The sequence below is a fragment of the Carcharhinus amblyrhynchos genome, chromosome 1 (assembly GCF_965287045.1).
Source record: "Carcharhinus amblyrhynchos chromosome 1, sCarAmb.v2.hapA, whole genome shotgun sequence".
NCBI lineage: Eukaryota > Metazoa > Chordata > Chondrichthyes > Carcharhiniformes > Carcharhinidae > Carcharhinus > Carcharhinus amblyrhynchos.
The window spans coordinates 150,914,117-150,929,765 of NC_137324.1; positions in this window are offsets into that span (position 1 = coordinate 150,914,117).

Consider the following 15,649-nt stretch of genomic DNA (forward strand, 5'->3'; position numbering starts at 1 on the left):
GTTACAATTGCATCCAACACAAATTCTATCAGCAAGTAACCACTGAACCCAGACCCTCAGGTCCTTTGAGACTCTGCCAACTGCTGGAGTTTTCAGCACTAGATTTGATTGATAGTAATATGCAGCCATATTTTATTTCACCCAATGATCGTATAACAGCACTCCAGACACTTTCTCCTTCAAATCAAACAATCACTGCTTCTTACTTTGAGAAAACGTCCAATAGGAATGGGAACACAGTGAAATATGTTTCATCAGGGACAGCTATATATTGCTATGGACAGGATTAATTTTCATGCAAGCTCTCCTACAGAAACCATCTCACTCAGTTGTGCCATTATAACTCTTCCAACTTCCTTGAATCTAGCAACTGTAATTAATTCTCGTGCCTCCTGTGGAGGTCAGAATGAAATGTGGCTTTTCAGAATCAAAGGTTACTATCTTATTAAGCTGTACATTATCAGAGGGGACTGTGTACTCTGTGATATTATAAGCTATATGTTAATGGAGGGGGCTGTGTATTCTGTGGTATTATAGGCTATAAATTATCGGGAGGGGCTGTGTACTCTGCGATATTATAAGCTATACATTATCAGAGGGGGCTATGTACGCTGTGATATTATAAGCTGTACATTAATGGAGAAGACTCTGTACTCTTTGGTATTATAATCTGTACATTAATGGAGGAGGGCTGTGTACTCTGTGATATTATAAGCTGTATGTTATCAGAGGGGGCTGTATACTCTGATAAGCTGCACATTATCAGAGGGTGCTGTGTACTCTGTGATATTATAAGCTGTATATTACCAGAGGGGGCTGTATACTCTGATATTATAAGCTGTATATTAATGGAGGGGGCTGTGTGTTCTGTGATATTATAAGTTGTATATTAATGGAGGGGGCTGTGTGTTCTGTGATATTATAAGTTGTATATTAATGGAGGGGGCTGTGTGTTCTGTGATATTATAAGTTGTATATTAATGGAGGGGGCTGTGTGTTCTGTGATATTATAAGTTGTATATTAATGGAGGGGGCTGTGTGTTCTGTGATATTATAAGTTGTGTATTAATGGAGGGGGCTGTGTGTTCTGTGATATTATAAGCTGTGTATTAATGGAGGGGGCTGTGTGTTCTGTGATATTATAAGCTGTGTATTAATGGAGGGGGCTGTGTGTTCTGTGATATTATAAGCTGTATATTAATGGAGGGGGCTGTGTGTTCTGTGATATTATAAGCTGTGTATTAATGGAGGGGGCTGTGTGTTCTGTGATATTATAAGTTGTATATTAATGGAGGGGGCTGTGTGTTCTGTGATATTATAAGCTGTACATTAACAGAGGTGGCTGCATACTCTGATATTATAAACAATACATTAGTGGATGCAGCTATTGTTACTCTGTAATATTGTTGTGAGAAATATTCTCATGGAAGCACTTTCATACTTTATGAAACAGTCTCCAGAGAAGGAAAGTAATTAACATAAACTGAACCAGCATTCTCAAAAAGATCTTAAGCAACAATCCAACTCGAATACAAGCAAGGATGCGGATGACTGAATGCTGAGGTGCCACAAAAATCTCCTAAAGAACACCTGGTAGATGGAGAAAGACAGTAAGAAGTCTCACAACACCAGGTTAAAGTTCAACAGGTTTATTTGGTAGCAGAAGCCATTAGCTTTCGGAGCACTTGCTGCAGCTTTAACCTGGTGTTGTGAGACTTCTTACTGTGTTTACCCCAGTCCAATGCCGGCATCTCCACAGATGGAGAAAGACCAGGCAATCCAACAATTAGATGGCAGCCGTGATGCATGAGGTTCCTTTAGTGCAGTCAAGACCGTCTATGGTCCATGTGCCCCACGTCTGGCCTAGACTGGAGAGTAGCCAGCACTCGCTGGAAGGAGCGTTTCAAACACCACCTTAGCAGAGACTCTGTCTTAATGTGAATGCCCTCGACTCAATCCTGCAGCTTGCTACCCATCACCATCTCAGCACAATCCCAACCCGGCATGATAGAAAAGGCCATCTGACATCTAAATAACAACAAGGCATCAAAACAGATAGAATCCCCGCCAAAACAATGCAGAGAGGCACTACTGGCAAAAGTACCCTTATAAATTTCCCTTATCTGGAAGGAGGAGAACATGTCAAGAGGTCTTAGAGATGCTGTAGTCATGACCATCTTGAAGAAAGGTGACAAGTCCGGCTGTAGTAACTGCAGAGGGATTTCCCTGCTATCAGTCACCGGGAAGGTCATCGCATGAGTCCTCCTTAATTGCTTTCTTCCTGTGGCTAAAGCACTCCTCCCAGAGTCCCAATGCGGATTCAGCCCACTAAGAAGCATAATAGGTATGATCAGGGAACAGCACCAATTATTGTACACGGCCTTCTTTGACCTCACAAAAGCGTTTGACACTGTCAGCCACAAGAGATTATGGAATGCCCTCCATTTCACCATCCTTCTCTGCCTGTTCCATGATGACATGCGAGCTGTGATCCTAACCAATGGATCCACCACAAACCCAATTCACATTCAGACTGGAGTCAAGCGAGGCTGTGTCATTGCACTGATGCTCTTTTCCATCTTCCTTGCTGCAATGCTCCATCTCACCCATAGAAAGCTTCCTGCTGAATTGGAGCTAAACTACTGAACCAACAGGAATCTGTTCAAGCTCCACTGCCTGCAAACCTGATCAAAGGGTGTCCCAACCTTTATCATTCAACTACAGTATGCAGATAATGTTTGTGTCTGCTCAAATTCAGAGGCTGAACTCCAAGTGATTGTCAACACCTTCAATGAAATGTACAAGAGCAAGTGCCTTACACTAAATGCTTATAAGACAAAAGGTCCTCTGCCAACCTGCCACCACCACATAGCATCCCAGTTATCAAAATCCATGATGAGTGCTTGGTTAATGTGGACCATTTTCCATATCTTGAGAGCTTACTATCAACAAGGACAGACATCGATGATAAGGTTCAACACTTTCAGTGTGTCAGTGCAGCCTTTGATTGCCTGAGGAAGAGAGTGTTTGAAGGCTAGTACCTCAGACCCAGCAACTAGCTCATAGTTTATTGAGCAGGAGTGATATCCGCTCTCCTCTTTGGCACAGAAACGTGGACAATGTACAGCAGCTACTTCAAAACCCTAAAGAAGAACCACCAGCACTGCTCTACAAGATCCTGCAAACCAATCGGCAGGATAAGCACACCAATATCAGTGTTCTCGTTTAGGCCAACATCCCCAGTATTAACCATGCTTGATCAGATCGACTGATCGTCCCCACGCCTGAACAATAGTCCTGAAACAAGCGTCTCACTTGGAGTTTCAACTTGACATGTGAGCCCCAGGAGGAAACAGTTAAACACACACTCAATGCTTCCTTGAAAAAGTGCAACATCCCCCCCACCCCCCGATATTTGGGAGTCCCTGGCGCAAGACTCCCAAAGTGGAAGAAAAGCATCTGAGAAGAAGCTGAACACCTCGGGTGGGATTTTACGGCCTCGCTCAACCCAAGACCAGGAAATCCTATCCATGGTCAATGGACATTTCCATTGTCTGCCCCTTAGCTGCTCAGGTTCCATGGTGGACGGGCAGTAGAATTCCAGTGCTTGAGTTTCATTGCCAAGAACAATCTGAAGCCAAGTGTTATTAGCAAAAGGAACATCCAGTAACCTGCACAGCACCCACCTGCTCCACCACTCAGCATCTATCCCCCCCTGTACATCTTGCATTGAACTCCTCAGTTACCTGAAAATTCATTTTTAAAGTGGAAGAAAGTCAGCCTCAAATCCGAGACTCAAGAAGATAAGGGTCAAGAAGAAGAAAAAGATGAAGATAAAGCTGCTGCTGCAACTTCCTCCTGGTCTTCTGGACTATGCAACAGCGAGGACTCTGCTATTCTGCTGGCAGTTCTAGTTTTCTGTGCTGTACTCCCCCAGGTTTCTGGACTGAGCTCCACCGCACCATTTGCTTTCAAACTTGACTTGTATTGTCCACTGCTCTGCTGGTTTCCTGAGCTAGGTTCACTGCCAATCTGATCTTTTGAGCTAAACTTTGCTTTTTTGCTAGTTCCTGGTTTGAAACCTGCTCCTAATCCCTGTCTTTCAGTCTGCTCCTTTACTAAATGCCTGAATTAGAGTGTACTAGCTCATGGTCAATATTCCACTCTTTTGATGGCTATTGGATCATTTTTCACTTGTCCAACAGTTCTTACTGGTGCTTACTATTGGCTTTGAACTGGGTGACACTCCTCTACAGTCTCTCTGATCTTTTGCAATACATCAATGCTGATGAGATGATGCATTCCTGCAATTTCACATGGGAAAGGAGCACGCTCCGTAAAAACGTTAAGAGCCACTTACCTGTCATTGAGCTGAATACTGACCTCATGATATCAAAGAGTGGGGTGGCTTTACCAGCAATATCACACGGTGTGGCCCTCTCCAGTCAGTTGGATCCCTGCTGCAGCTGGCAGAATGGTTTCCCACTGGAACCAATGGGAAAAGTAGGTCCTGAGCTTTTCGCACAGTCAGCAATAAATGCTCCTGCTTTGCTGCTGACCACAAGGTCTGGGCATGTGTATTCAGATTTAGTTTGATTTGATTTATTATTCTCACATGTATTGTTTCTTGAGCACTATACAGACAGTGCATACTCTTCATAGAATACATAGGGGAGAAGGAAAGGACAGAGTTCAGAATATAGTGTTACATAACAGCAAGGGCGAAGAGAATGGTCAGCTTAATATATGATAGGTCCATTCAAAAGTCTGATGGTAGCAGAGAAGAAGTTATCCTTGGGTTAGTTGGTATGTGATCTCAGACTTTTGTATCTTTTTCCCAGCAGAAGGAGGTTGAGGAGAGTATGTCTAGGATGCATGTGTCCTCGATTATGCTGGGTGCTTTTCCAAGGCAGTGAGAAGTAAAGATGGAGTCAATGAATGGGAGGCTAGTTTGTGAGATGGACTGGGCTATGTTCACAACCCTTTGTAGTTTCTTGCAGGCTTGGTCACAGCAGGAGCCATTCCAAGCGGCGATGCAACCAAAAAGATTCCTTTCTATGATGCATCTGTAAAAATTGGTGAGAGTTGTAGTGAACATGTCGAATTTCCTTAGCCTTCTGAGAAAGTAGAGGTGTTGATGGACTTTAACTATTGCGTCAGTGTGGAGGGTCCAGGACAGGTTGGTGCTGATTTGGGTACCTAGAGACTATCTTTATCTCTTTCCTGTACTCCGACTCGACATTGTTTGAGATCTGACCCACTACGGGTGATGTCATCAGCAAACTTGAAAAACATTGACATAAAGGCATGAACACTGATGTGTTTGTCTGAAGTCCCACTCTCTGCTTTTTTAAAGAGACATGAATCCATTCCTGTGGCAAAATAATTGTGGTTAAAGAAAAGATATATCACAGATTTTGCAATAGCTGACCATTCATGACAGTTCTCGTCACACAAGACGTTTCTGTAGAGTATGACACTGTTTATGCTCTGCCCAATGAAGAGATTACAAAAAGTTGGCAGAATGAAATTTTAACAAGGACTGCATGTGTGTGGTCTCAGCATCATGCAGGCAATTTACATGACCCATCTATAATCTCCAGAGCTGTCACAACCTACAGTCATTTCAGATTTTTACAGCTCTATTGTTCACTAGCCAGCTCCTACAGAAGCCTATTTGTTCACACATGCAGTGGTTTGTACCTCCTCCAGATAGTCCATACACAGCATCACACAGGGAGCTAATCTGTGCCTTAATGGTACTATTCCAAATAGTCTCAGTGAGTGAACACGAGTTCCAGCTCCTAATTCTGGGCTTTGATCACCGGGACATCTGCATTAGAGGAAAATAGGGAAAGATATAAAAACAGAAACATTCATACATTTCCATTCAAAACCTTCTCATTTTACACTGCCGTTTCTAATTATGGGGAAATAAACAATGAAATAACAGCAATAATGTGAACAAAGCATATAAAGCCATGCCTGTACTATCAATCATCAATTGTGAAGGAAAGCCATTAAAGCAAATTACGTTTATAATGTTGACTCAATATGCACTTGAATTGTCTCATGGCTTTTAATCATAATGTGGGTATGCCGGCGTTGGACTGGCGTAAACACAGTAAAAAGTCTGACAACACCAGGTTTTAGTCCAATAAATAGGTTGGACTAAAACCTGATGTTGTCAGACTTTTTACTGTTTTAATCATAAACCAGGAAATGGGAAAACATGGATATTGGAAGCCCACCATGACTCTTTGCAATGAAATCATATGAGTGAGAAATGGAACAGGAACAGATAGTATCCCTCACATGACGGCACGCTGGCACAGTTGGCAGTGCTGCGTGGGTTTCCTCCGGGTGCTCTGGTTTCCTCCCACACTCCAAAGACATGCAGTTTATTTGGATTGGCCAGACTAAATTGCCCCTTAGGCCGCGATTCTACTACCTCATTGCACCCATTTTTCAGCAAGCTAAGGGTCAGACATCAATTTTTGCATGCATCATAGTATAATCAGCGTGGTTCACTCGCAATCACATACCTTAACCATCTTGTTCACGGCAGCTACAACTGCTAAATCAAACACCTGCTCTGTATAAGTCTGCTGCAGGTGCAGCAACACTGAGGGTGAGCAAGGAGGTAGGTGGTCTGTCCACAGGGCTTCAGCTGTGAGGGTGGAAAATGGAATTGGCCATTTGCGTTCCGGGCCAGATGTGGCCTGCATGTATGCTGAGCAATCTGCAGTTTTGGCCTGGGCCCGGCCCAGCAAGAAGCCCATGCTGCAGGATTTGCCACCATTGCGGGGATGCCCAATGTAGGGGGAATGGGATGCCATTAACTGCACACACCTCACCCTGAAGTCTCCTGAGCAGAACACCCAGTGCTTCATAAACATAAAGGAATTGCACTCGATGAATGTTCAGTTGGTGTGTGAACACCGTGTGCACATCATGTGTGCCTGACACCCTGGCAGCATGTATGACAGCTTCATCCTGAGGAGCTCTGACAGTCCCGAGGTCTTTGAGGAACAGCCCAGGCTGCAGGGGTGGCGGATGGGGGACATGGGATACCCGCTGAGAACTTGGCTGACAATGCCAGTGTGGAGACCAATGACTGAAGTGAAGACCCGAAATAATGAGGCTCACGCTGCCACCCGATCAATCGTGGAGAGGTGCGTTGAGCTCCTCAAGATGTGGTTCTGGTGCCTGGGCCGTTCTGGTGGGGCCCTGCATTACGACTCCGTGAAAGTGTCCCGCATAGTGAAGGGCTTGCTCTGCACTCCACAACCTGGCACAGCAGCGTGGAGACCTTTGGGAGGAGGAGGAGATGGAGGACGACATTCCGGGTGTCGCTGGGGAGGAGGCAGCCCAGGAGGATGTGGAGGAAGAGGAGGAAGATGATCCAGGCCATGTAGGATGGGTGGCGGCAAGCGTATGGCATGGCAGGACAGCAAGTAAGGCCCTAATCTCAACCAGGAATGCACAGTAGGGCTCTGTATTGCTGCAGGTGGAAAACAGCCCCCACCGCCCACACCCACCCTCCAATATAACCCTATGAAATCCCCTGCGCTATGGTGACACCAGGGTGATGGGCCTGGGTAGGCCATGTTAGCAAGTTACCATTGCAGGCAGGAGGGTGATGACAACTCATTGTGCGGCACACAGTGATGATGTCCTGCTGAATCCTGCCTGACTCCTGCCCGAGCTCTGCATGCATACTGGCACCTGGGCCCACATCTGGATGGGAGGTCAGGGAATATGAGTCATTGCTGTAGGGCCTCAGGATGGGTGGGAACAATGGGGTGTCCAGTGGCTGCTTGGTTCTGGGGAAGCTATGGCAGCCTCATTGACTCGGTGGCCCTGAATGACACCCGGAACTAGCAGGGATGGTTTTGAGCTCCTCGATTGTAAGTGCAGAGACGGGTAAGTGACATGAGCAACATGGCGCACTGAGGGCCCTCCTCCATGCGCAATAACATTCACATTCTCTCCAACTAAGGTCAGGGTAAGGTCATCCCAGCTGGAGGATAATCAGAAACTTATTAGTTACAGCCGTTGAGTGCAAGTACATTTATTTGTCAAATTAAGTGTTCAATATATAAGTGCCCATTCTTAACATGTGCTTGTGAAAACTAACTGTGCTTTATTCCCTCAACCTAGATGATACACCTTCACCCCTGCCATCTTGGTGACCTACAACTTTCTAACTTACCGTGGCCTACCGCTACGTCTGGGCGTGTCTCTAGGATGTCCATTGGAGGTGGAGGTGGTCAGCTGTGTTGCAGGCTGTGTGGCCTGTGATGTCCTTGGTGGCTGTCCGCTGGAGTGCTAGAACCGGAAGGGCCCCCCGCTGGCTTTCCGATGACACAGGCATATCTATGCCACCCTTTTCATCCTGCTGCTCTTGAGATGTTCCGTGATCAGGAAGGGGTGGAGTCAGAAGATGCAGCGACAGCCACAGTACCCTGGCTGGAAGGGCCCGGCAAGCTGCAGCCTTTCCTCCTCCATCGGGATGCTCATGGGCTCCTGGGTCACTTCATAGGATGGCGGTCCTTCTGGCCTGAGCTTCAGAAGATCATGCGTCATTTGCCCTGCCAGTCCTGGATGCCCACCCGTGCTTACGCCGTGGTGGGCAGACCTCACAGATGGCCCTATGAGCCTGGGACCCTATGTCAATGGCAGCATCAAGTACCCTCTGAGTTGAACCACACTCTGCAGCCCCCCAGTCATGACTCGCTGTGATTGAGCCGTGCACTGGGAGATCACCTAACACTCTCAGCATCCCCCTCCCCATGATGTCGACTCCTCAGACATTGCCCCACCTTGCCCCAATCCCTGTCCTGGCTGACACCGCCCTCCCCCTCCCCCCACATGATGGTTTTCTCGGCTGATTGCTGCCCCCACCCATCCGATCACCACTCTGGCCGACCCACCCATCCAATCATTGCCCTGGCCAATCATTGTCCCCATCCCCTGATTCCACCCTCCCCTCGCCAGCAGTGCCCTGGCCAGCCTCAACTCATCAGCAAAATGGGGCTGTTAACATGGTAGGAGGCGAAAAGCCAGGCGCGAGTCCAATTTTTCACCTCTTGCCCGATTTTACCTGCTTGCCAAGCTGATCGACATAAGAACATAAGAACATAAGAAATAGGAACAGGAGTAGGCCATCTAGCCCTTCGAGCCTGCCCCGCCATTCAATAAGATCATGGCTGATCTGTCGTGGCTCAGTTCCACATTCCCGCCCTCTCCCCATAACCCTTAATCCCCTCGCTTACCAAAAACCCATCAACCCGCGTCTTAAAAATATTTAGCGAGGCAGCCTCCACCACTTCAACGGGCAGAGAATTCCAGAGATTCACCACCCTTTGAGTGAAGAAGTTCTTCCTCAACTCCGTTCTAAACTGCCTCCCCTTTATCTTGAGGCTGTGCCCCCTAGTCCTACTGTCCTTTCTGAGCGGGAAGAGTCTTTCCACCTCTATCCTATCCATCCCATTCATCATCTTATACATCTCAATGAGATCTCCCCTAATTCTTCTAAACTCTAACGAGTACAAGCCTAGTTTATTCAGCCTCTCCTCATAGCTCAACCCCCTCAACTCCGGTATCAGCCTAGTAAACCTCCTCTGCACTCCCTCCAAGGCCAAAATATCCTTGCGTAAGTACGGCGCCCAAAACTGCACACAGTACTCCAGCTGCGGCCTCACCAATGCCCTATACAGCCGCAGCAAGACCTCCCTACTTTTATATTCAATCCCCCTCGCGATGAAGGCCAGCATCCCATTCACCTTCCTGACCACCTGCTGCACCTGCAAGCTGGGTTTTTGCGACTCATGCACAAGGACCCCGAGGTCCCTCTGCACCGTCGCCTGCTGCAGTTTTTCTCCACGTAAGTAATAATCCTTCCTACCATTATTCCTACCAAAGTGGACCACCTCGCACTTGCCAACATTAAATTACATTTGCCAGTTCCTGGCCCATTCGCCCAGCCTATCTAGATCCTTCTGCAGACTCTCCACACCCTCTGCACAATTTGCCGTTCCTCCAATCTTGGTGTCATCAGCAAATTTCGACACCATACACTCGGTTCCCTCCTCCAGATCATCTATATAAATGGTAAATAGCTGAGGCCCCAGCACCGACCCCTGAGGCACTCCACTAGTCACCATCCGCCAATCTGAACAGCACCCATTGACCCCCACTCTCTGCCTCCTATTTGACAACCAATCCTCTATCCACGCTAACACCCTACCCCCAACTCCATGCCCCCCGGCAGGACCAGCAGGACAAACCAGTAAGATGACCCCCATGATTTCAGAACAAACAAAATAAATTTTATAACACAAAGTCAGAAAGGGGAAACAACGTACAATATTTCTCTTATTCTCTAACATTCAGAATTAACATTAGTTAAGCAGGAATTAACAGGCAAACTGTTGCTGAACACCCTACCCTGCACAATAAATGCAACCAAGACAGATTCCATGGATTTCTTAACGACCCACCCAGACGTCTATAAATACTGTCAGTCAGTAATCTCACTGAAACTCTGTATTTCACACAAGGAATTCTAGATCTTCGAAGTCACTTCAAAAGTTGCTCCATCTCAGACTACTTCAAAGACTGTTCACCTTGTTTATTAAACTCATTTCCCAAAACTCCATGGTCCTGGATTGTGGAGTTTGCATTCCAGGACTACTCACAAGCACAATTTCAGCTCTTCAACCAAATCAGGCAGAACTCTACCACTCCAAACGGCTCCTTTTTTCCCAGTGGGCTGCAGCATGGAATCACCAACCTTCTGTCGCCTTTTCAGATGTTCAGGGCTCCTCCCATGTCCCTCACTAGTTGAAAACGACCAACCAGACATGTTCTACATGTACCTTGATGATCTATTTTTGGAATCACTTTAAATGATTATGAGTCAGTAATCTGATCAACTGGTTATAGAATCCCTAGAGTGCAGAAGGAGGCCATTTGGCCTATCGAACCTGCACTGACAACAATCCCACCCAGGCCCTATTCCTGTTACTCCATGCATTGACCCTGCTAGTCCCCCTGATGCTAAAGGTCAATCCACCTAACCTTTGGACTCTGGGGGGAAACCAGAGCACCCAGAGGAAAGTCACGTCACACAGGGAGAATGTGCAAACTCCACACAGACAGTGACCCGAGACTGGAATTGAATCCGAAGCAACATGCTTGAAAAGAAATACCCAACATATGACAAAAGTAATTCATTGTGTGAAGCATTTTAAGTTTTTAAAATGGCTAGATATTGTGTCCACAAAATGAATATCATACGATTTGTTGTTCCATGTGCTGGGTAAAATGGCTTCTGCCTCAATCCTTTCCTCACAAAGGAACGGCAGCAAAGGTCACATGACTCTGGTGGTAACATGACTGCGACAAGCCACAATACACAATAGGTAACTGAACTCAAAGGCATTTCACCAAGCTTTCCCCTTTTCATGAAAAGAAAGTACACATTGCCATGCACTATCATTTGCAATTACAAGTTATCCACATACATGGTTGATTAAAAAAAAGTCATCAGGCATGAACAGGAAATGCTTCATTCTAGCCTGCCTCACTTTGCACATATTTGGGTTTAATAATGGTACGCGTGCAAGTTATTGTCTACTGGTTGCTGGAGGGACTTTGCCCCTCCCAGGAATGCCATTGTCAAGATGAGTGTTGATGATCTTGTTACATCTGTTAGGGAGCAATTGATCCCTGGGACTGCAGTTCTTTGTTCAGTTGATGAAATCAGCTCTTTCTCATCAATGTCAGTCTGCCTTGAAGGAGCAACTTCTCCTATTGCATGTATATCTGTAGATGCACCGATGTTTCTAGTCATTCACTTTCTCTGTGCATGCTCACAGTGACAACTGCTTTCCACAGGTTCCAAGTTGCCAAGTTGACTTTTGTTGAGTGCACTGAATATTTGCGCTTTCAGGTTTCCAGGTACTTCCACTGCTATCACACTGCTAATCCAGTCTGTAATCCAGTCACTTTCATAACTACTCCCATCTTTTCAAGATCCTCTATCTTGCCTTTCAGGCTGGATTAATGGGCAGCAGAAACTCTCCTCAGAAGATGCTGAGTTGGTCTGACACTCCTGTCAACTTCACGATGACATTTCAGTGGGTAGACATCTAAGAATCTATGAAAACATCTTTGTAATTTATCAGAATCTGTTCAGCAGTCAATGGCTTCATGCCATCGTAAATACTGAAAATCTCTTCTGGTACATGGAGGGGATTTTGCTTGCTGTTTATTATCTGGAACTGCAGATCTTCTGTCTTCCCATTGCATTCGGCTCTCAGCTTATTTTGTCCTCTTGCTGTGAGCATCATTGCAGCATGTAACCCTAACATTATCTTTGACAGCCTTTCACTTCCTGGGTCACCTTCACACAGGTCAATTAAACTCATGGTATTGCATGTAGTACATGTGTCTATCTGAAACTTCACATTAATTTGCTGCTTTCCTTCTGCAGTCATCATTCCAATAGTCACAAATCATTTCTTTATCTTGCGACTTGACAACCCAATCTAGGCTGTAGACTCATTTGTCAGAATAATAAGCAAAAAGGCAGTTTGTCATTTTATTTTTAAAAAACTCGTATTTTTGAACAGTGAACATTTATCCAGAAGTAAGGATGAGGGAACATCAGAATTGTCTAGTGACTTGCTGATATCTGGAGTCCACATAAGTTGAATAAGTAGACTCTGAATTAACAATAGAACTGTACAATTTTGCCAATTTTGTTGGAAAAAGGGAAGAAACGTCCCTGAAGACATTGTGATATGGTCAAAATCTATTTCATTGGATATGACAGAATATTTTGTACTGAACAAACTGGAAAGCGTGGGTAGTATGGAAGATTTGAGAAAAGAATATGCAGTTGGATGCTGAAAGCAATTTAGAAGTTTTCAACGGTCTTGGTTTCTAAGGATTAAAAATTATTTGAGAAGTACGTTAAGTGAGGAACATTTAAAAAGTTTGGCAATACTGAAAAGTGGAAGCACCTCTTTACAAGATATTGCATACAATGATGTAACCAGTGATTTTGTAAAGAAAAATTGCCCAAGGATGCTATCTAAACTGCCATGCCCACAAGGAATGAAGCTAGAAAATCTAAAAGTCAGCCCCTCTTCCATATTCGCTTGTTTAAATTCTGTTTTCAAAATGGATGATTGTTGGGCTAATATAGTGATTGTAGTTGATCACATGCTGGTAGTTACATGAACAGCAGTCTGCCTCTAACCACCATCTCACTGTGAGATATTGAAATATTGTTACAGTGTTGTTTTCCATAATAGAAATTGAAAATATATCGTACTGAGCAGCAGAAATCAGAACATTCAGATTTGCTCATCAAGAAAACACAGTTACAATTGTGAATCATTTAGTCTTTGTTACCTGGTCTCTCAAAAGTTGTGTTGTACAAAAACAACTGGGAGCTCCCATACTTCTCACTGACAGTGAAGAGCTGTGTTTTTAATCATTTCACTTTGTTACTCATGAGTCATTTGATCTGTCTACCCTGTGAGATGACTAATAAAATAAATTCAGTACACCTCATATAAGTAATGATTACATTGAATAATACCATGCATCTAGACAGGAGAAAGTTTTCTAATTCTTCGACAGACTAGAAAAAACCTTATGCAATTTATGTAGGTTGCAAGTATTGAATCTTTCTCTCAAATATATTGGTGAGAGTTGAGAAGAGTGTTCCTTATTCAGGTAAGTTCTTTATCTTTGTTGTAGGTGTTTCACAGGTTTGAGTTGCATGAATACAATCCATGAGCAGGGATATCAAGCTGGCATCAAGTCCCTTATTTGAAGATTCAAAATGTTTAATACCTGCTTCAGGCATGGGGAAGGGATACAGTTTCTAATTCCTTACTCAGTACAGTGGATGTCACACTTCCAGCCAGAAGTGTCGTACACTTCCTGTCCACCACTTTGGGGTCTTAACATGAGGCCATGACATTTTCCATTCTACCAAGGATTTGTCCTGGAGTGATCAGTACATTAATTTGTGTTAGAGTTGTTACTTTTACCTCCAGCACTTACATAATTTTAGGCCTTTTTCCAGATATATATCACAGCGTTAAGCCATGAAGTTAGCACGCCTGCTGATTCATGCACAAGTGGCAGCCACGGGGTTTAACACAACATCAAGTCTTTGCATAGCCAACAGCAGAATTTATTTTGAAATTGATCTTGCTTTAAGTATCACTGGATCCCCTTATTCCGGACACTGTGATCCAGCAATCCTCTCCACTCTTTGCTGGCTGGTTGTAATGCCCCTCCCTCTAAGACAGTGAGGTCCAAGGTCCAATACCAAAACTTCCTCAGACCTTACCATTCTGGTGCAGAATATTCACCCTATATAATCTGACAGCTGATCATATTTTTAGCCCCTTTCATTTTGGCTGCTCCATTCTAATCCAAGATTTTGAGTTCCTCCTCAGAGTTTAGCTCAAATTGATTAAGAATTTCTCTTGATTAAAACTGGCTGCAGCAGGGATATAATACAGCTTTGTTTCCGTTCATCAACTGGAAGGATTGTCTGATCCCTTAGTAATCTTTGTGCAATCTTTCTGTTTACTATTTGTAATAGAGAAAGCCTCTTTGTCTTTTGATAATGGCTACTGCATCGTCAAAATGACTAAGAAGGAAATTTCCCTGGTAACATGGGTAGGGACAAGGGAGACTGGCAATTTAAATACACACATGGAAAAACTTTTTATGTGGACTCTATTTAATATAATTATTGTGGAAATTTGAAGTGCTGCATGAATATGGCTTTCTTTTAGGACACATTAGCATTACTGTTGTGCCTGGAGGCACATAAGACAGCCCAGCCACAACTTGGAGAACACAGTGCTTTTAATATAGTATAACATCCCAAGATACTTCTGGCAAATAAAGTATAAGATGTGTGAATTTAACTTTGTGGCAGGCTTGCACAACAATGGGCAAAAGGACTTCTAGTGGGTTGAAATGAAATTAACTGTTGTGAGTAAACAATGAGCCAGATTTTTCAGTCAAATAATGGTGAAGTTAATGATGACTGTTGTTTCTCCATAAACGGTATTGCAACTTCAGGCAAAGTGCAGATTTTTTTATTCATTGGAACATGAGCGACACTGACCTAAACAAGAATTGATGTGGAGATGCCACTGTTGGACTGGAATAAACACAGTAAGAAGCCTCACAACACCAGTAGCACAAGCCACTAGCTTTCGGAGCACTGCCCCTTCGTCAAGTGAATGGGAGTTCTTTTTACAAACAGGGCATATAAAGACACAAACTCAATTTACAGAATAATGATTGGAATGTGAGTCTTTACAGCTAATCAATAAAGGTACAGACAATGTGAGTGGAGAGAGCATTAAGCACGGGTTAAAGAGATGTGTATTGTCTCCAGACAGGACAGTTAGTGAGATTTTGCAAGCCCAGGCAAGTTGTGGGGATTACAGATATTGCAACATGAACTCAAAATCCTGGCTGAGGCCGTCCTCATGTGTGCAGAACTTGGTTATCAGTCTCTGCTCAGTGAATCTGCGTTGTCGTGAAGGCCACCTTGGAGAACGCTTACCCAAAGATCAGAGGCTGAGTGCCCGTGATC